A 21,138-nucleotide genomic window follows, 5' to 3' on the forward strand; every position below is an offset into this window, starting at 1 on the left:
CATTAAGATGAATTCCAACCTGTTTCTCTCTGCAGTTTCTTGTAGTTACTGTATAACACGAATAATAAAAACCTAGAGACAGATGTTGGGGCTGGGGTTCAACCTGAAGATCAGAGAAAGCAAAGCCACTAGAGAGCTCTTTCCTCCATGAAACCTTCAAACTGAAAGAGAGCAATTCCTGTCTCATCCTGTCTTATAGTTCTCTTTCATGCTTGGATTAAAGGCGTGCACCACCACCGCCTGGCCTGTATGGCTGACTAGTGTGGTTGTTTTGTACTGACCTCCAGGCAAGCTTTATTTATTAAAATATAAATGAAATCTCACCACACTACTGGGAAAGACAGCCCTACACACACCTCCCTTGGCAGTCTCAGGATGGTCCTGCACCAGCTCTCTGCCTCTGGCAACAGTTACGACCGTCTGTGAGTGCTACGTGGTCACTGCTTTCCCAAGTACCTGACTCACCCAAGCCTCAGAGTCCCTTATTCAGAAAGCACAACTCTCAAAACCGGGAGAAATGAGGAGATAAACTCCCATCTAAGAATTATCTTTGAGGGGTTAGAAAGAAGGCTCGGCAGTTAGAAGCATGTGTTGCTCTTGCAGATGACACAGATTTGGTGAGGAGGTCTCGCCTATGTCAGAAAGCTCACAGTCACCTGGAGCTCCAGCTTCAGGGCATCCGAGGCCCCCTTCTTGACTCCTCAGGAACCTGCACTCACACATGCCTCTCTCTCTCTCTCTCTCTCTCTCTCTCTCTCTCTCTCTCTCTCTCTCTCTCTCTCTGTCTGTCTGTCTTTCTCTCTCTCTCATACACACACACACACACAGAGAAATATTTATTCTCTCTCTTTCCCTCTCTCTCTCTCTTTCTCTCTCTCTCTCATACACACACACCGAGAGAGAGAGAGAGAGAGAGAGAGAAAGAGAGAGAGAGAGAGAGAGAGAGAGGGAGAGAGAGAGAATAAATATTTTGAAAAATTACTGAGTTCCAGACAAGAAAGTTCCGTTAAGTGCCCTTCAACACCAGAAATGCAACGAATCCCTCAGGTTGGACTTATCTTCAGAGGAGCAGTGCTGCCCAGTTCACCCTGCTCAGCGAGGACCTAGAACTGGGCAACTCTGCAGTGGGAATGTGCAGAGACCGCATGGAAGGCCCCTGGGAAGGAAGTTGCTCTTGCCACAAACATTGTAGGGACATTTTTTATCCATCCAGTCATTCCAGGCAAGAAGAATGGCTGCAGGTGAAACGGAACCAAAATTTGCAGTATGACCCTTCCCCACCCCCCATTCTGTAGCTTCCCCACTTCCTCGCAAGGTCAGGTAGTGATGCTATATGGGCATGAGGGGTAACATCTGCTAGCTCCTAGGCACCCACACACAGTTCCTTCCCTAAGTGTGCTAAAGAGGCAGAGCTCTGTTGCAGCAATGATAGCTGTCTTTTTTTTTTTTTTTTGATGCTGGGGATTCACCCCAACCTCACAGCTTCACTAGGCTAACTTTCCTGAGTTCCTCCGTTCCCACCATCTTCAGAGCCAAACCCGAATGTCTAGGATATGGATTTTTGTTCCTAAGGAAGCATTGACTCCCAGTTAAAAAGTCCAAAGCTAACAATCCTTCTTTGATTAATTCATATAATCATCCCTTTAGCAGGAGTTTATAAATCTTATATGACTTGCATCTCCAGCCCGGCTGATACAGAGTCAGGCTTTAATGGAAAGAAAAAAGGAAAAAAGGAAGAAAGGAAAGAAAGAAGGAAGGGAGGGAGGGAGGGAGGAAGGGAGGAAGGAAAGAAGGAAGGACGGACCCAACCCCCAAATCAGTATTATTCATCTTATTTGCAATTCCCACAAACATAGAGCTCCTTCCTATAAAAATCTAAATTATCCTCTTGACAGAGATAGATGACCCACGAGGAAATGCTTCAGTTTTTAAGTTGTCTCCTTCAAAACTTGTCAGCAATGCCTGAGGCTGTCATGGTCTCACCACAGCTATTTCCCACTTTAGATGTGACAGTGACCACATCCACCTGGGTATATGAACCCTCACCACTGCTATTTCCCACTTTAGATGTGACAGTGACCACACCCACCTGGGTATATGAACCCTCACCACTGCTATTTGAAGCCAAAGGAGACAGTGCAGGTCTCTGCAACTCAGGTTATGGGAATCCCTCCTTTTCCTTTTAGTTAACTGTCTACCTGCAATATTTCTGCAAATGTCACACACTTAGTCTTTGTTAAACAGAAGAAAATATAAATGTGCCCCTTATATTCATGTATCTCTAATGGATTATAGTCACTCATTCACTTGTTGAACTAGAAGAACTACACAAATAACCACTATGTGTGTTTGAAGGTGGCCCGCATTGTGATCCCATATAAAATCATCATCATATGATGATCTCGTCACAAGCACTCATACGAAGGAACATTCCAACAGCAAGTATCCTAATAAAACAGTCTCCTGTGTTTTCAGAGAGCAAGCAATGAGGCCCTGGGGAGACTGGTCACACGCGGATTACAAGCTACGGTTGTCTTCTCCCGAAGTCTGTTAGGTAGGGCTAGCCCACTCTCCTGAAGATCATCCCAGGGGCCTGTCGACTTCAGAGCATAGGGGCTCAGCTCTGCAACCAGGAGCAGATAAATCATTAACAGCACCTAAAGCTTCCAAGCATTCCAACAGTGTGCACGCTGGCCCCCTGCAGCAGGCCGCTGGGGGCATAAATGATTAACTGGGAACACTGAGAGCATTCCAGACCTCAGGGACATGATCCCTTGACCCATTCCTCTTTTCTCCTCATTGTCTTGTTCCAGAGTTACCTCTGAAATGCTGTATTAAAATAATTATTCGAAGATTCCTAAATATGCTGAAACTGGCATGATTTCATAAGACAGTCTAAGTGTGCAAACAAGACTTCCATAGTTCCTGGATCTAGGGCAAAGGCAGGGACTTTGTGACCTTGCTCAGTTTCGAGGTCTGATCTGCAAATGTGAAAGAATACAGGTCCTGCCGCTGTGAAGGAAGCTCAGCACACCCCTAACATCAGTCAAAACTGTTCAGTTTCAGGACGTCCCTTTTATTAATGCCTGTCCTCTATGTTGGAGCCCAGGTAGGGAAGATGGGAAATCTTGGTTCACATTCTTGGGGGTGCATGCATGGCTTTCAGTTAAAAAGCTACAGTTGGGAGTTTTATGGCTGGGATCTTTCAGAGGCCAGTGAAAGCCCACAGATGTCTAGTTCTCAGAGAAGCTCCTCACAGACCCTCCCTTGGCACTGTGAGGGAGGACCTTAGGTCAGGCTGCTGTCATAGAACGCTATCCTCTGAGCCTCACAGCCATCGACGTAATTGGAACAGCTGCAAGAAACTGCAAGAGAAGCCTGAGGTCTGGCTCATTTACTGATGGTGTTCCCTCACAGAAAGAGGGAGTGGAAAAAGTCACTGGACCCTCATAAAAGCCCCTTACTGAGCCTCCAAGCAGTCTGTATGTAATTCTGCACATGACCGTGCACTCTTGAGAGTGGACAGACTGTCAAAGGTTAATTGAACGGGACTCAATCTATGCAGCTTTGGGCTAGTCTCCATAGTCTTCATCCATGCTGGGGAGAGACTTTGTGATGGCGGAATTGCTTTAGGATCACGGACGTTCCTGTAAGCAATCCTTCACCCATGCTCTGTGAGTAAACCAATAAACTCACTGGTTCCCCAAGTTGGGCTATTGTGGAATCCTATTTTGGTCTGTTGTTGGTGTCCTATAAGGAAAGGGGCAGACACTGGTTTATGTCTCCCCAGGGAAAAGGCTGCCTCATCAGCTACACTGTGTTAGGGACCTGAATGGCAGCCATGATGTATAATATTAGAGAGAGAGTAGTGGGTTTCCCACCATCTAGCATGGCAGATGGAGTGGCACATTAGGACCACAGTTCTGGTCTCCAGTTTCAGAGTTTGTCCAGAGCTCCCTGCAAATTCCTCATTTAAGTTTTCCCAAGTTTTGTATAACCCAAAGTTTTGTATAACCTCTCTCTACCGGACCCTCCAGCTCTTAAGAGGTGAAAGCAATGTCCAAAGGGTTCACAAAAGATATGGTCATGCCAGAGGGGACTCACAGGTTGTCCCCTTGTATTCAGAGTAGGACAGAATCAGGGCCATGTGATCTCATGACATCCCAGGAGAGCTAGGGTGGAAAAGAAAGGGCAGCGTGACAGCCAGGCCTCAGTGCCTGGGTCTGGTTATACTTCCTGGTCTCTCTGCGCTGTAATCCCTTCCTAGCACGGAAGAGAAGATTATTCTTTAGTTGTCCCAAGCTCCTTCTGTCTCTGAGGTATGGCTTTAAGTGGTGACTCACCTAGCTCTTAAAGTAGGTTTTTCCCTTTCACCTCCATCCCCCTCTGGGCCCAACCCACAGCCTTGCTGCCCTCTAATTCCTCATATGGGAAAAGCAAGTGACCACAGGAGGAATGTTCATGAATGCAAAGAGGCTTGCCCTCCCTTTTCACCATAATGAGTTTTTGGAACTGGCCCCAAAGAGGGTTATTCCGAGGAGAATCATATTTTTGCCACAGTAACCACATTTAATTGGAGGTTGTGTTCTTGAACAGAAGCCCAGAATCAAATAAATCAGGGGCATAAACAACAGCTGTCATAAAAATAAAGATGCAGCAGTCAAAACCCCTATAATAATTTTAAATAGTAAGACCGTGCTCCTGCTCTATAAAATGTCCTTAAAAACCGTTATGGCCTCAAAAGGCCTTTAAAAGAAAATGGGGCTCCTGAGAGTGTAGCTGGTAGGGGAGGAAGCAGGGCTGCTGCTGGGGAATGTTACCCTGCTTCGTGTCAGTGTTCAGATATAGTAGAATTCACTCAGTGACCAAAGGTTCACTAGGCTATCAGACCAGCAGGTCTCTTCGAATGTGTTGAGGGCCCTTACCCATCCCTCATCGCCTAGGGCAGATCTTCCCAGCCTGAACTCAAAGCAGTGGCAATACTGCTGACTGCACAAACATGCCCAGACTCTAAGCCACACATCTGCCTTCTCTGAACTTGAGGCAAAGTAAAAAGGGGATGATTTCGCAAAGATGGCCAGCCTCCGTGGGTCTTCTGATCCCGGAAGCTCCTGGCCTTGTGTGTGCACTGCACGTCCATACAGCTGCAGGGACAGCTGCAGCAGTCTGACTGTCAGCCAGGACTAGGCAGGATGAAAGAACTGAGGTTTTGCCCACATCTGGGATGAAGGGAAACCAAAAGGAGAGTAGCCAGGATTGGGCGTTAGCCCAAGAGAAACAGACTGCCTGGCAGGATGCTGGAGACCAAGAAGATGCACATGCAAAGAATAAACAAACAAACAAGGCAAGCATTGAGCCAGAATCACTAGGAGTATCAGCAGGCAGTGATGGGTGGATGCTGGGGATGGCTGGGAATTTTCCCCAGGCAGACAGAACCTGTTTCCCGGTGTAGCTGCTGCTCTGAACTCTTCATTCTCTAACAAGGCATTGCTATCTCCAGTAGAACTCTTTTCCTATTTTTTTCCTTAAAGCAAGTTCTCACTTAACTGCCAAGATGGTCCTTGGACTCACTCTGCAGCCTGAGCAGGCCTTGAACTTGTGTTCTTCCACACCTTCTCTGCCTCCCAGGTAACTAAGATTATAGGTCCGTGCCACCAGTTCAAGTACCTGTGTTTATAATACATGCTGTATCCTATGGTTAAAGACTAGAACAGAGCTGAGGATAACTGGAGAACAGGAAATAAAGCTGGCCATGAAGATCCATACCTATAATCCCAGCATGGAGGAGACTGAGGCAGGAGGATCGCAGGTCTGTAGCCAACCTGAGCTACATGTGAGATCCTGACTTGAGAAAAAAATGTAAGGGGCTGGAGAGATGGCTCAGGGGTTAAGGGGACTGGCTGCTCTTCCAGAGGTCCTGAGTTCAATTCCCAGCAAGTCATGGCGGCTCACAACCACCATGTAATGGGACCCCATACTCTCTTCTGGCTTGCAGGTATACATGCAGAGCCCTTACACATCAAATATAAATAAACAAGATTTTTTTAAAATGTAGGAAATAAAGGCAATGGGATTGCAGAATTGGTGGAAGACTTAGTCCTCTGTTCCACCTCTGAATGTGAGTTCCCAGGAAGCAAAACATCACCTCCCCACAAAATGGACCGCAGGTACCCTGAGTCTAGCCTTGTGGGTATATTAGGGGGTGAGGAGTGAAGAGTAAGCCATGGCCAAAGCATGACCAAGCTTCAAGGCTCACGTCTGTGCCAGCAACTGGCACCCACCCCACAGCAGGCAGGCAGGTACTTAATTAAGGCTTAGGATAATCCCCTTGCAGCCCAAAGCCCCACATGAACTGGCAGAATGCACCAGGAAGAGATCATAGCCACTGACAACAGCAATTAGGAAGCCTTAAGCTGTGGCTTCTTTCATCCCCGCCCCTGCTGGGGAAGCAGAGGACGAAAGTGCTGTTATGAACGCCGTCCTCAGAAGGTGTTCTTTAACTGCATCCCTGGGTGCCAAATGGATCTCCAGGGACACATGCTTCAAGTCTCTTCAAGTCCTTGTACTCTGCCGCTTCCATTTTCTATGATTTTTCTTTCTTTCTTGTGAACAGGGACACAGGCACCCTCACGTCTCTGGGTCTGCAAGTCTATGGACTCCGTTCTCTTTCTCTGAGCAGCCCAGGCTGTCCTGGAACTCATTTTGTAGACCAGGCTGACCTAGAACTCAGAGATCTCCCTGCCTCTGCCTCCCGATTGCTCTCCTTTTTCTTTCTGACAATTTAAGGCAGCATGAAAGTTGGTGGCCTTGGGTGACACTGCAGTCCCTTTAAAATCTTACAATGAAAAGCCATTTCTTTTTGTCAACAGGCATAACTTCCCTATTATCATTTAATGAGACACCTAAGTCCTTGAAAATGTGCCACCAAGACACAGGAGTAAAACTCTACAGGGGAAACTCCCATACTGACAATTCTTAATTCCCTGTAAATCAGGCTTTTCCTATTACCAAGATCCTGACTGAACTTCAGCCCCCTTTGGGGTGGCTAGCGGAGAACTCTTCCACGTAAACTGTGGTTCTGGCCATATTTCCTGTCGCCATGGGGCTCTGATGGCACAGTCTTTAGCTGACAAGGCAGATCCAGGAGGTTAGTGTTCTGTGGTGGTCCTCAAGCTTCTGTGACCAATTTGAGAGAGGTTCTCAAATAGAAAAGGCCACTAGAAAGCATGAAGCACCTTAGACACTGAAGAAACCAAAGCTTTGGTGTGATTTATTTTTGATTTGTTCAGGCTCTCCTGCCTACCTTCCCAAGGTCAGCAGCATGTTCCTTCTTAGGGGAACTATCTCTCCCCACTGCATGGGGTCTGGAGGGGAGGCCTGCCTGTGAACTGCCTCTGGCCAATATGCTTGTCAGACATTGGGGACACATACCATCAAAGCCAGCCAGTTTGTAATCTTCCCTAGAATTCTACTTCTGATTCTTAGGAGACCAAAATTGTCCCTGAACCGTCTCTTTCACTGGCTCTGAACCGCTCATGTTCCTGCCAGTAAAAAACCAAACAAGTGAAAATCTGAGAACCCAGGTATACAATAAGGAGAAGCCATGAAGACACTGGAGGGCAGAGCTGTGGGGGCTTCAGATCTACTCAGTTATATGAAGTGATACGTCTCCTCTGCTTAGCCACTCTGGGACTGGTTTCTGTCACAAGTAAAAAAGAATCCCTACCAATTCAGGAAGACATGTAGGCTCTGAAATCAGCCCCTGCAAACTGTGGTGTGACCTGAGTCCTAACACGTAGATTCTGACCGCATCAGTTACCGGCTGCCTGGCTATGGATGAGCAGCTTCACTTACCTAGTCTGCACATCTACAAGATAGGAACAATGCTGGAATCCACATCCATGGAAAAGTGTATGATCAAATCAGATGGTACACGCATAACATCTCATTAACAGATTCCAAAATTCTATACCCACACGCTCCTCTTCAAAGTCAGTAATTCTTTATAAGTTATCCTAAAGTTCAGACACACTTCCAGAATTCTTAACACTATGAAGCTACTATTGCTAGAATATATACCAACAAGTACTAACACTTGTGAATAATAAGCTTACGTGTGCCTCGTGTACAAAATTCACACTCATTTTTTTAAAGATGGAGTCACTTTATATGCCCTGGCCAATCTCAATAACCCCGGCCTTGATACACAGACCATATGGGCCTAGAACTCACAAAGATCCACCTGCCTCTGCCTCCTTCTGAGACTAAAGGCATGAGTCACTGTATCCAGTTACAACTTATATTTTTATAGGCTACTTAGAGAACTCATATTTCTTCAAGAAAATCTTATGTGTGCACATGTGGGTGTACACAGGCCAGGGCATGTGAATGGTTGTCAGTCAGTCCTTCCCTTCCACCATGTGGGTCCCAGGGATTGAACTCAGACTTCCAGGCTTGCCAACAAGCAGTTTAGCTGCCGAGTCATCTTGTTGGTCCAGAAAGCTGGTCTATAATCTTTTTAAAACATATTTATCTATTGGGAGGGTATGCTTCAGTATGTGGTCTGCACTCTTCATTAGGTAAAATCCTAAGACTTTAACTAAGAACACCTTCTGTTCTGGGTGAACTGGTTTGCTATTTCTAGCTAAAGAATGAAACCAAACTTGAAAAGTGATCATTATTTTTATGTAGCATGGCAAAGCACATTTGGAAACGAATATCCAACCTGTCATTTTACCACACCATCATTGCCTTCCCGGAATAGCACGTGCAGTTTTGAGACAGGGAGCACCTCTTGAATTTCTGCCTCATTGACTAATGCAGTCCTGGAATTTGAAAGGCCGTGGGCAAGGGTTGGGAAGACAGTATCTAGGGTAACAAATCTGAGTTTCTACCAGTCATGGCTGCGTCCGGAGAAAGGGATATACTTCATTGGCAGAAGGGCTGAATGGAGCAGAGAGTTGCTCTCCAAGTCACACAGAGGCCATCATCCTCAGCCATAGCAGCCAGGGCACAAGACATGGAGAGACAGCTCACTGGTTACCAAGCACTTGTTCTTATATAGGACCCAAGCTCGCTCCCAGTGTAGATAGAAAGGGCAATTTAAAACTGTCTGTGATTCCAGTTGCAGGGATCCGATGCTTTCTTCTGATCTCCTGGGGCACCAGGCACACATGTGGTGCACAGACATTCATGTAGCCAAAACACTCACATACATAAGACAAAATAAACCTAAAAAATTAAACCAAAATGATTTGGCCCAGTAGTTCCACTTTGGGATATATACTCAAGAGAAATGGAAGTAGGAACTTCAACGCACTCATATACTAATATTCTTAGTAACCTTCACACTAGTTAAGAGAGACCAACCCAAGTATCTATTATTAGACAACTGGAGAAGCAAAAGTTTTACAATGGAATACTGTTCATCCATAAACAGATAATTCCGACATACGCTACAACATGGGTGAGCCTGAAGATACTATAATAAGTGACAGGAATACTGTCACTACAAAACTTCAGAACACACGATCTCACTTGTGTGAGGGACCAAGAGATGTTAAGTCCACAGAAACAGAAAGAAAAATAGTGTTGCTTAGTGTTGGGGGGAAGGAGACTAAGAAGTTGTTTATATTTTTGGCTGTGAGCCTAGCCTTTAATGATAGAGCCATCTCTCCAGCCCATGAGGATCAGGAAGGGGGCAGAGGATGGAGGGAGAGACAGCTGTTATTGGGGGGCATTTAGGGGCAATGTGGAAACCCAGTACATTGGAAACTTCCTGGAATCTATGAGGACGACCCTAGTGAGGACTCCTAGTAATGGAGAATATGGACAGAGTCTAAACTGGTCATTGTCTGTAGCCAGGCAAAGCTTCCAATGTTGAGATGGGTTGCAACTGCTTGAGCTGTTGGCCAGCAGGGTCCTGTGGAGATTCCCTAAACAATGCAGGCTAATGCTAGGACAGATGGTTGCTCTCTGAAAACTAACAGTGAGGTCCCATTGCTGAGGATGACATCCACACAGACTCATTGTACCTAGGAAGGCGAGCTGGTTCCAGCATGGAGCCTTCACCCTGTGTTCTAGTCTCTTTGGTGTGGGAAGGTACTCTGCAGGCACTGGAAAGAGAAACCTGAACACCAACCCAGCTTCACTTCAACCTACAATCTGTCCTGCCTGCAAGATGTGTTGGGTGCAATGGTAGCACAAAAGTTGTGGGAGTGGCCAACCAATGTCTGGTTTAACTTGAGGCCCACACCATGAAAGGGTCCCCATGCCCAACACTACTTGTATGGCCAGGAACTGGAGATTGGATAGCCCAGACAGTTAAGATAGAACCAAACATGACTGGTCAAAAAAATCAATGAAAGAACTGATAATTACATTCTGCTATACTCATAGACGGGTGCCTTGTCCAGTTATCATCAGAGAGGTTTCCCCGGCAGCAGGTGAGACCGGGTGCAGAGAACTGCGGCCAGGCATTATACAGCCAGAGAAGCTAACTAAGCCGGGCTCACATGGGCTCACAGAGACTGAAATGTCAAGCACAAGGCCTGCATAGGTGAGCATCAGGTCCCGCGTGGGTCTGCACCAGGTCCTGTGCACATATCAGGTTAGCTTGGTGTTTCTGTGGGACTCTCAACAGTGGGAACAGGTGTGTCTCTGGCTCTTTTGCGTGATCTTGGGACTCTTTTCATCCTGTTTGGTTGCCCTGTCCAGCCTTGTCTTAAGTGCATCCTGTTTTGTCGTGTTTAGTTGTCTCTTGGAGGACTGCTCTTTCATGAAGGGAAATGGAGGGGAAGGAGATGTGGGGGAGAAGGGCAGTGGTAGAGACCTGGGAGGAGTGGAGGGAGGAGAAACTGTGGTCTGGATGTACTATATGAGAGAAGAATCTATTTTTAACAACAAAAAGGGAAGCTATTGTTTAAGGGGTCCACAGTTTCAGTTTTATAAGGCAAAAGCTGTCCTGGAGATGCATGGTGATGATGGTCACATGACAGTATGACCATATTTAGGCGACTGAACTGTACACTTAAATGGCTAAAACCATAACTTCTATGCTATGTATACTCAGAGCCAACAATAAAACAGATTAGGCCAGGTGTGGTGACGAGAGACAAGGAGTTAGACAGACACCCTGACAGACAAGGAGAGGGGCCGTGATTAGGTAATAAAGGTGGTGAGGTCCAAGATGGCTGGCTTCTTCCTCACCCTTCTGTCTTGAGACAAAGCCTGGCATCTTAAAACAAAGGCCTTGTGGGCTTCTGTCCCCCACCAGCAGGCCCCTGCTGATGGACTGGCTCACTAAGTTCAAGGCCTGCTAAGGACATGTCACATAACAGGATGGACCAATCCATCATCCTAGCTTTCTTCAAACTGACCAACCCTAAATTAGGGGAGGAAAAACCCTTCAGAAGCTTTAAAAAGCCCCAGGTTTCGGGAGATTTTTCCCGAGTCCCCTGTCTGCTCTGCATATGGTCTTTTTCTTGGATATCTCGTCCCAGCAAATTCCTTCCTTTGATGGTTGGTGCTGTCTGCGGTGTTTGAGACTCCTCTGTGGCCTCCTTTGGGCTTCAGCTTTTTCCTGCTTTAATTCCTTAACTGGTAGAGCAAATGAACCAATCGAGGCCTCTAAACTGTATCACTTCAGTCAAGTATCACAACGCCCTTAGTAGAGAAATCAGACCAAAGTCATGCTTCTAAAGACCCAACCTTGCCTTCTCCTCTGCCCTTCCTCTCCCTGCCCTCTATCCCTTCACACTCTCCCTGCTACAGAAGCCTTCTCTGGGAGGCCACCTGGGCACGCCTTGAGCAGTTGGTGGTGTTCTAGAATTCTGGACAGCAGGCTATGGAAGCTTCCTGAGGGTGGAGGCAGGGGGAGGGAGGTTCATTAAAGTGTGGCTGTGAGCTAAACAGGAATTCCCAGGCTGTAGTCGAATGCAGTGCAGTCAGATACAGTCAGCTCCCTGGGAGCAGGACTCGCCAGGCTAGGCATGGAGGACAGAGCTCTGTAAGAAACTACACTCAAGTGTGCAGAAGGTGACAGGGTACTCCTAAATGCTCTGCCTACCTCAAGCAGGGTGCTCAGGAGTCCTTCCCTGGGAAGGGAAGTACAAGGCCAGCTTCTGAGCAGACCAGGGCTCCAATATTTTTGCAAAGCACTATCAACAAGCAGCTTCAGCTGAGTCTCTTCTGTGGCTGCTTCTGCCTCATCTGCTGGTCTTGCTAACACAGTTTTGCAGGCACAGCCCCCACACAAACTATTGTTCAAGAATTTTAGGGCAAAGCCCTGGGGACCCAGGGGAGAGAGAAGAAATGAATGCCAGCAGCCCTATTGTGAGCAAGCGACTGGGGTGGCTCTCTCGGTTTGCCAGTGGCTCACTGGGAACACCAAAGGGGTGAGTCCTAGATCCAAGCCCTCATTTAAAGCAGATTTAGGCTTCTCAGTCCAAGCCATTGAAATTGTTTCTGAAGAAGCATCTGGAAAAACGGAGGGAAAAAGCTGCCCAGTTATTTAGTGAAAAACAAAACTCAAACTTTCCTTTCTGCCCTCCTTCCAATGTCCCTTTCAACTATGTGCTCCTTGGGGATGACTGCTGGGGCCCAGAGACCTGGCACTGAGCATCGTCATCCCCAGAGGAGTCGGCCTTAGTAACCACAAGCACTGGTTAGAAGGCTGGGTATCCTCTCCTCCCTAAAGCTTGGGCACAGGATCCGGCTTTGTCTTAACCAACCTCTAGCTTGCAAAAGGCTGGGTTTCTGCCTTTCTATTCTGGTCTTAGGGACCCATAAGGAAGTAAGTGCCAGTATTAGATGGAAGCTACACTTCCTTCCCTGGGTTGAAGATCCTGTAGATGCGGGTGGCTTCAGTATAGGTGAGGGCTTGGGCCACGCTTCTCAGAGAGTTTGGGGTGCAGAAGTCCTAGAGTCCTAACAGGCCCTTGAAAATAAATATGTGGCTGGGGTGACTCCGTGGTACAAGAACATCCTCAGCCTGGGTAGGGCCCTGGGTTTTATTCCCAGTATCACAAATAAATAAAACAAATATAGCCCGGTGGTGGTGGCGCACACCTTTAATCCCAGGACTCAGAGGCAGAGGCAGGCAGATCTCTGTGAGTTCAAGGCCAACCTGGTCTACAAAGTGAGTTCCAGGACAGGCTCCAAAGCTACAAAGAAATCCTGTCTCGAAACCCCCCTCCAAAAAAAAAAAAAAAACAACCATACAAATAAATACATATGATAGTTACCTCCAGTCTGAGGGGCTGAGAGAGAACAAGGGTCCGGGGTCAGTTCCATTGGGAGTGAATGAAAACTGGCAGGGGGAAGCAATTGATAAGGATGAAGGATCCCTAAGGGGCACCTTGTAGAAGGACACTTCTCAGGTGAGACCTGAGAGGGCGGTTTAGTTTATATTTTCTATTGCTAAAATACCGCTGCATAGCTGGGGGGTGTAGCATGCACGAAATCCTACATTCATTCACCAGCACTGCATGAACCAGGAGTGATGGCACATGCCTATGATCTCAGCGTACAGGAGTTTGGTGCAGGAAGATCAGGAATCCAAAGTCATCCTCGGCAACAGCGAGTTTGAAGACAGCCTGGGCAACGTACAAACTTATTGTCATATCCCAGGGAGCCACCTTAGCTTAAACCAGTTTATGATGGAGGAGAGTTATCTGTCTATGTTTCTTTCATTGGTTAATTAATAAAGAAAACTGCCTTGGCCCTTTAAGAGACAGAAAATTAGGTAGGCGGAGTAGACAGAACAGAATTGTGGGAACAAGGAAGCAGAGTGGGGGAGACGCTTCAGGCAGTCGCCATAGGAGACTCCATGCTGCTCCTCTCCGAGATGGACGCAGGTTAAGATCTCTCCTGGTAAGCCACACCTCGTGGTGCTACCCAGATTACTAAATATGGGTTAAAGGAAGATGTGAGAATTAGCCAATAAGAGGCTACAGATAATGGGCCAAGCAGTGTTTTAAAAGAATACAGTTTCCGTGTAATTATTTTGGGTAAAGCTAGCCGGTTGCTGGGAACTGGGCGGCGGGAACACAGCCCGCCACTTCCTTCTACAGATTGGCGCTCCAACGTGGTGACTAAATCCACTCAGGTTTTTAACCTGAGAGGGCTTTAAATAAAGGAGAGAGAGTTTAACACAGCTTTCTGCTGTTTGCCTGAGATTACTAAATATGGGTTAAAGGAAGATGTGAGAATTAGCCAATAAGAGGCTACAGATAATGGGCCAAGCAGTGTTTTAAAAGAATACAGTTTCCGTGTAATTATTTTGGGTAAAGCTAGCCGGGTGGCGGGACACAGCCCGCCGCTTCCCACTACAGATTGGCGCTCCAACGTGGTGACTAAATCCACTCAGGTTTTTAACCTGAGAGGGCTTTAAATAAAGGAGAGAGAGTTTAACACAGCTTTCTGCTGTTTGCCTGGACGTGCCGTAGAGAGATTTTCTGTTTCTGCAATAGCGGCAGAGAAAAAGCTGAGTCGTTTTAAAACGCGGCTTCCTGGTGCTGTGCTGCCAGTGCAAATTCTGGCTATAAACCATTTCAGTGGCTTTTATGGACTGGATGTTTGTGTGCCCGCTTGGGATCGGGGGAAAAAAAGTTCTCTGAGACCATGCCAATGGCTCACTGCTCCCTTCCTGCACCTGGGCAGATGGCGGAATCAGGCTTAGGCGAGCGGGACAGCATTTGCGGATTCCTGCCGCCATAGAGAGAGAGGTGTTTTCAGACTGCGCGGTGCTCTGCGCGTCAGATTCGGCTGTGACTTGGATTAAAAGAGTTTCTGTGCTGCACGCTCAGTATCAAAATTAAACTGCTGAGTGCAGCTCCAATGTGGACTGCTGTGTACCTGTAACTGTGTGCAGCTCAGGGACACCAAATGACTGAGGCAGTAGCAGCTCTGGCTCTGCTCCGCCATGCTGAATTGTGCTGAGCTCAGACAGGTCTATCGCAATTACCATAATAACAGCGCAGTTAAGGTTTAGACTTGGCTGTAAACAGGCAGTACCGTATTATTTTAAGAAGTGGTTAACCTTTTAAGAAATGCTCCTGGATAGTAAAAAATTACAGATTCACAATAGAAAAGATTCAGACATAGAAGGCCTTTAAATGGCTCACGTAGGCTTAAAAGAGAGAAAAAGAAAATATAGAGAATAAAGTTAATGCTTTAAAAAAAAAGGGTTAAAGTCTTTAAAGAGACAGAGTACAGATAGTTATAGATTAAAAGAAGTAAAGTGATAGAGTAAAAATAAGCCACGTAAAAATGGAAAATTCACAGAGAGTCTGGATTATGTATTTTGTTGTGTTTTCTTTGATTTTTTTGACTGTAAAGGAGCTAAGTACAGAGAGACATTTCATTATATGGGCTGCCAGGCTAGACCAGAATGGACATCTTAACGGTATGACTTCAGGATTTGGATCTAAGAACATGATGCTTTGGAAAAGAGTTTCTTCTTTTGTTTTCACAGAGGACGAGACTCTGTGGATTGCTTCTATCCCAATATGGTATGATAGACCACGCCCTCCTGAAAGGTTGCTGTGAACATCTTCAAAAAATTACTTCACTCAACTGCCAACTGAGAGGAACCTAGCACACAGGTTATACCATGAAAGACCTAAATAACAACGCCCCCATTCAGCAGGAAGCAGTTTGGAGAGAAATAACTGCGCCCATTTTCCCGAATATTGTTTATAAATGTTCTTTTACATTTAAAGGGGGGGGATGATATAGATATGAATAATTTGCATTGGTATAGATTTTAAGGTCAATTTTGTTATATGTATATGTATTTCTGCTTTTGATTAGGTATTGTGATTGTGTAGTTCATTTAAGAATGTAATGTATAATTAGGAAATATAGGTTAATGGATAATCATCAATAATAGTTAAGCTTGTAGTCATGTTATTAGATTTTCTAGATATGTAGAGATATATTTCAGTTAGATAGACATTCTTCATATCTTTCAAAGACTGCAGAATATGGCATTTAATGTTTTAATAACTTAGGGTTTTTCATGACAATGAGACACGTCTGCTCCTGGCAGCACCAATCTACTTCAAGAGGAAGATGGGCATCGAAGAGGCTACTTATGGAGTTTGTTAGCCATTTGGGCAAGAAACTGCTCTTGCCTGGACTGTTACAAAAACTGGACACAAGGAACCCACAGAAAGAGGACTGCTGAACTTGCCTAAAGGTGAGATGGCCTTTTGGGGTTCCTGATTCATGAAAGAGTCTGCGAGATGTTCTGCAGGACACAGCAGAAAGTGACTGAACTATCTTTGGAATTTCCTGCTTCATGAAAAAGTCTGCTGGACACTATGGGCCTGAAGGCTGAAGATGGATGCCCCAACGGTACAGAGGAACTTTGGGTGACTGTCTAGGCAGCGAGTTGTCTCTGTCATTTCTAGAGTTTGAAAGTTACTTATTTCTTGTTTACTTAGGTAGCATTGTATCCTTCTGGAGTCTTTGATGGAGTTGAAGAATAAATAGATAGTTATAGCTTTCCTTAGTTATGATAAAAGATAAAATAGATTTAAATATTGTAACTGTAATACTTGCTTGATAACTGTTTTGTTATATGTAATTTTGCTATGTTAAAGTTGAAGCCTTTCTTTTTTGTTTAAACAGAAAAAGGGGAAATGATGGAGGAGAGTTATCTGTCTATGTTTCTTTCATTGGTTAATTAATAAAGAAAACTGCCTTGGCCCTTTAAGAGACAGAAAATTAGGTAGGCGGAGTAGACAGAACAGAATTGTGGGAACAAGGAAGCAGAGTGGGGGAGACGCTTCAGGCAGTCGCCATAGGAGACTCCATGCTGCTCCTCTCCGAGATGGACGCAGGTTAAGATCTCTCCTGGTAAGCCACACCTCGTGGTGCTACCCAGATTACTAAATATGGGTTAAAGGAAGATGTGAGAATTAGCCAATAAGAGGCTACAGATAATGGGCCAAGCAGTGTTTTAAAAGAATACAGTTTCCGTGTAATTATTTTGGGTAAAGCTAGCCGGGTGGCGGGACACAGCCTGCCGCTTCCCACTACAAGTTTAGAACTCACCATTTGGCTCTTTGGCCTCCCAAAGAGCTTCAGAGTCTAAAAAGGCTAACAACATCTTAGCAACCCAGCAACAGCTTCCCCAGTAGCGGCATCATTCAGGGCACTGCCCGCCACATCATCACCACAGGAGGGACACTTGCTGCAGAAGCTAAGGGGAGCCAAGCTGCCCTGGGGCCCAAAGACCACTTTCCCACTGTAGCACAGCCTATTCCAGAGCCGTTTCTATCACAGGAGCCTAGCACTAGGTCTAGACCAGGGTCCCAATTCCAAGGCTGTGTAGGGGCGTGGTCGATCGGCAATTATGATTAGCCAGACTAGCTTTAATATATCAGCTTTAATAAAGGAAAGAAAGGTGATGGAGGAGTGTCTATGTGTTACTTTCATTATTAATAAAGAAAACTGCCTTGGCCCTTTAAGAGACAGAAAATTAGGTAGGTGGAGTAGACAGAACAGAATTGTGGGAACAAGGAAGTAGAGTTGGGGAGACGCTTCAGGCATTCGCCATAGTGAGTCTCCATGCTGCTCCTCTCCGAGATGGACGCAGGTTAAGATCTCTCCTGGTAAGCCACACCTCGTGGTGCTACCCAGATTACTAAATATGGGTTAAAGGAAGATGTGAGAATTAACCAATAAGAGGCTGAAACTATGGGCCAGGCAGTGTTTTAAAAGAATACAGTTTCCGTGTAATTATTTCGGGTGTAAAGCTAGCCGGCGGCTGGGCGGCGGGACGCAGCCCGCCGCTTCACACTACAGAAAGGGGAACTTACAAAAGCCAAGGTTCCAGCAAGGAGCGCAGGGAAACAAAGAGGGTCAAAACAAACAAACAAACACGGATCTTTTAAAGGTATTTGAAGCCCAGGAAGGGTCACACCCCTCAGACAAAGGGATTGGTCCCCTCCCCCATCAAGGCTGGTGTTCACACCTTCCTTTTACTGGACACAGGGAAAAATCCAATATGCTGTTACACTCAGTTTCTCTGGATCTAAGTTTACTGCCTCTGCAGGGTCTGCCCCACCCCACCTAGAAAATATGTAAGTCACATAAGTTGATGGTGGAGACAAAATTCTCAGTTTCACTCAGTTCTCTGAAGAAAGCACTCAGGGAATAAGGACAAGCCTGACTGAAATGACACCCAATCTTCCTCCTTTGCCAAGACCCCTTAACACCTACAAAGGGGGATATTCACACTTTACTTATGTTTGCTTCTATCTGTCCTACATCAGATTCCTCCCCCTAATGCTGTTCTTCAGAAACCCGTCTACCTTAACACTGTTGGAATACTAGATGGATGCTCTAGAACTAAGCAAAGATAGCGGACCGAAGGCAGCGATGTAGAGATGCACGGTTGGTTACTTTTCTGTTGCTGTAGTAGAACACTATGAAGAAAAGCAACCCGTGGAATACAGAGCTTGGTTTGCATATGGTTCCAAAGGATTAGAGTCCATGATCGCAGGAATAGCATGGCAACAGCTGCCAGAGCAAGAAGCTGAGAGAGAGCACGTCTTCACGAAGCAGAAGGCAAACTGGATGCAGGGTGAGGTTTAAACCTGCAAAGCTCGCTCCCTAGTGATGTACTTCCTCCAGCAAGGCTGCATCTCCCTGTAATCTCTCCAAATAGGACCACCAACCAGGGACCAAGTATCAAATGCCTGAGCCTATGGACAATGTCTCATTCAAAGCACTGCAGTACCCCTCTCCACCTGCCATTCTGCCCAGTTGGTCTCTTGAGACGGCCTGACACTCTCCCCTCTCCCTAGTCTTCAGCCTGTACCCCTCTCCATAGTGACCGCATCTTTTAAAACAGTGCGCATTGATCACAGTGCAAACTGCTTAGAATCAGGCCTGGCCTAGAAAATCCAAAGCAACGAATCACTATGACATCACCTTCCATATTTCTCTGCCTACAGCAAGCACAGGACCATATTTTCCATTAAAAAAGGGCATATTATTTGATGAGAGATTTATGGGCTGCCTCCAGGTGCACGAAAGGGTTGGAGTTATAAATGTTTCAACATCAAAATACTGGAACCAAGGATATTTGGATGATTTTATTGGAAACATGAGTTTGTGGGTTTTTTTTTTTTTAAACAGGAATGGGTAGTGACCATCTGAGATGACCGCACATATGCCAGCCACACAGGTTATGCTTTTGTTTATTCCAGGTATCCTGGACACAACTCAACACAAGACGGAGTTACTTAAGAGAAAGGACCAGGCACTGCACCTATTTCAAAGTTCTCCCAGTGCCCAGCACGGCCACTAAATCCTGGCTAGACTAGGTTGGCTGATGCCTCGCTCTCTGTGCCCTGGCTTACGTGTCAGTGCAAAACTCTTCTGCTGATTTCTCGAACCAGGTCACACTGTACCCTCACCGCCCCAGTGTTTCTCCGTCAGCGGCCTCTTTGTGGCATATCATTCGTGTAAAGCACCATTAGCAAACCTTGCCTATTTCAGAGCATGTGACTGCCTGGGGAAAGACCTGCAACAGTTCTGCCCATCAAGAAACTGGAGAGCTGGGTGTGGCAGCTTATACCTTAATACCAGGACTTGGAGACCGGGGGAGGACTGGGCTACACATGAGACAATCTCAAAGAGAGAGAGAGAGAAGGGAGAGAGAGGGGAGAGATGAGGAGAGGACAGAGGGGAAAGAATAAAAGAGGGAGAAATTCCTAATTCCCGATACTATTTCAAGCACAGAAAGTAGAAAGTCATTTTTTTAAGAGGGAGGGGAGTAGAAGCAGAGAAATTAGAGGTAGGTATGATCACATTTTATTATATACATGTATGACTTTCTCCCAGTTAAAGAAAAGAAATGGAGAGACTGGGGGTGGGAGAAGTGGTCGCTCCTTATGTTTCCCAAATTAGTCTCAAAGTCATGGGCTCAAGGAAGAGCCCATGACTCTTCAGTTTCCTGTAGCTAGGAATACAGGCATGTGTCATTATGCCCAGCTATCAATGTATATTTTTAAATTAATGATATGGTTTCTCTGGTAGGTTCCTTGACTCTACTTATGCTTTAATCCCTTGTTGATTAATTTGAGTTTATTATTAATGTATTTATTACCACTAGCTATTACATTAATGGAGACTACAAGGTTGTTCACAGGACTATGGCTGGCACACTACTAAGAGCAAAATGTGGCTATCAGACTCAATGTTCTAAAAGAACAGAAGTCCGAAGAAGAAATTAAGGAAGAAGGAGTCTTGCAGAATACATGGTTCGACACCATGGGCCAGCCAGACATAACTTGCATATGAAAAGGACTGAGTTCTAAATGTCATTAAATCTTAATCGGCACCAACAGAACTCAGTGCCCAAACAAAGAGAAGGTAGCTCTTCCGATAGAACGCTTCTGGGCACATATACCACGTGTTTGCAAGGCACAGACGAGGGGCTCACCATCTGAAAGGGGATGGCAATGCACAGCATCCAGTCAACACCTCGCCGGTGCGCAATGAAAACTGATTGAACATACAGAGTAGTTGCTGGGAGTAGGCACCCTTAGCAGGGAATAAGCCAAAGGAGGATATCATCATAGTTTCAACTGTACGACAAGCTCTGGTGTGGAAGTCTCCACACAGCGTAGTGCCAAAGAGCAGAGCCAGGGTCGCATGTAGAAAGGCAGATGGTGGCTCCAACAGATGGAGGGACAACACCCGAGCAAACGCGCAAACCAGTTGCAAGATGGTGGACCTCACCTCCCGAGCATTCCTACCAAGCTGGTAACACGGAAGCATTCATTGTCCCTCGAATGCCTCACAACCCAAATCTTGCTGTCCAAGGAGGTGACAGAGCTGAACACGTAAGGGTGAGCGGAACTGTGAAGGGAAGAAGCCACTTCCACTACAAACAAGTCCTGCACCTCACAGCCTGAGACGGTCTGTTCCTTGAAGGCTTCCATGAACTCAACCACAAACTCTCTCCAGCACTGGACCAGCAGGCTGTGTTTCCATCCGTTCTACCGGTTCCTCCGTGTCTCAAATTCCTCTCTCACCGGTTTCAGAGGAATCTACTTTTCCAGAAAAGTGTTCACTTCTTTCAAGAGTATGTTGTCAGAAGTGAACTTGAAAATCTCA

The 21,138-nt window shown here is 46.1% G+C and overlaps 1 protein-coding gene across 5 annotated transcripts in view; it reads right to left on the reverse strand.

Moving 5' to 3' along the window:
• Positions 1–21,138, reverse strand: part of Mylk (myosin light chain kinase) — a 249,598-nt gene that overhangs the window by 134,711 nt on the left and 93,749 nt on the right. The window lies entirely within an intron of this gene.

Source organism: Arvicola amphibius, chromosome 10 (genome assembly GCF_903992535.2).
Source record: "Arvicola amphibius chromosome 10, mArvAmp1.2, whole genome shotgun sequence".
In the NCBI taxonomy this organism is placed as follows: domain Eukaryota; kingdom Metazoa; phylum Chordata; class Mammalia; order Rodentia; family Cricetidae; genus Arvicola; species Arvicola amphibius.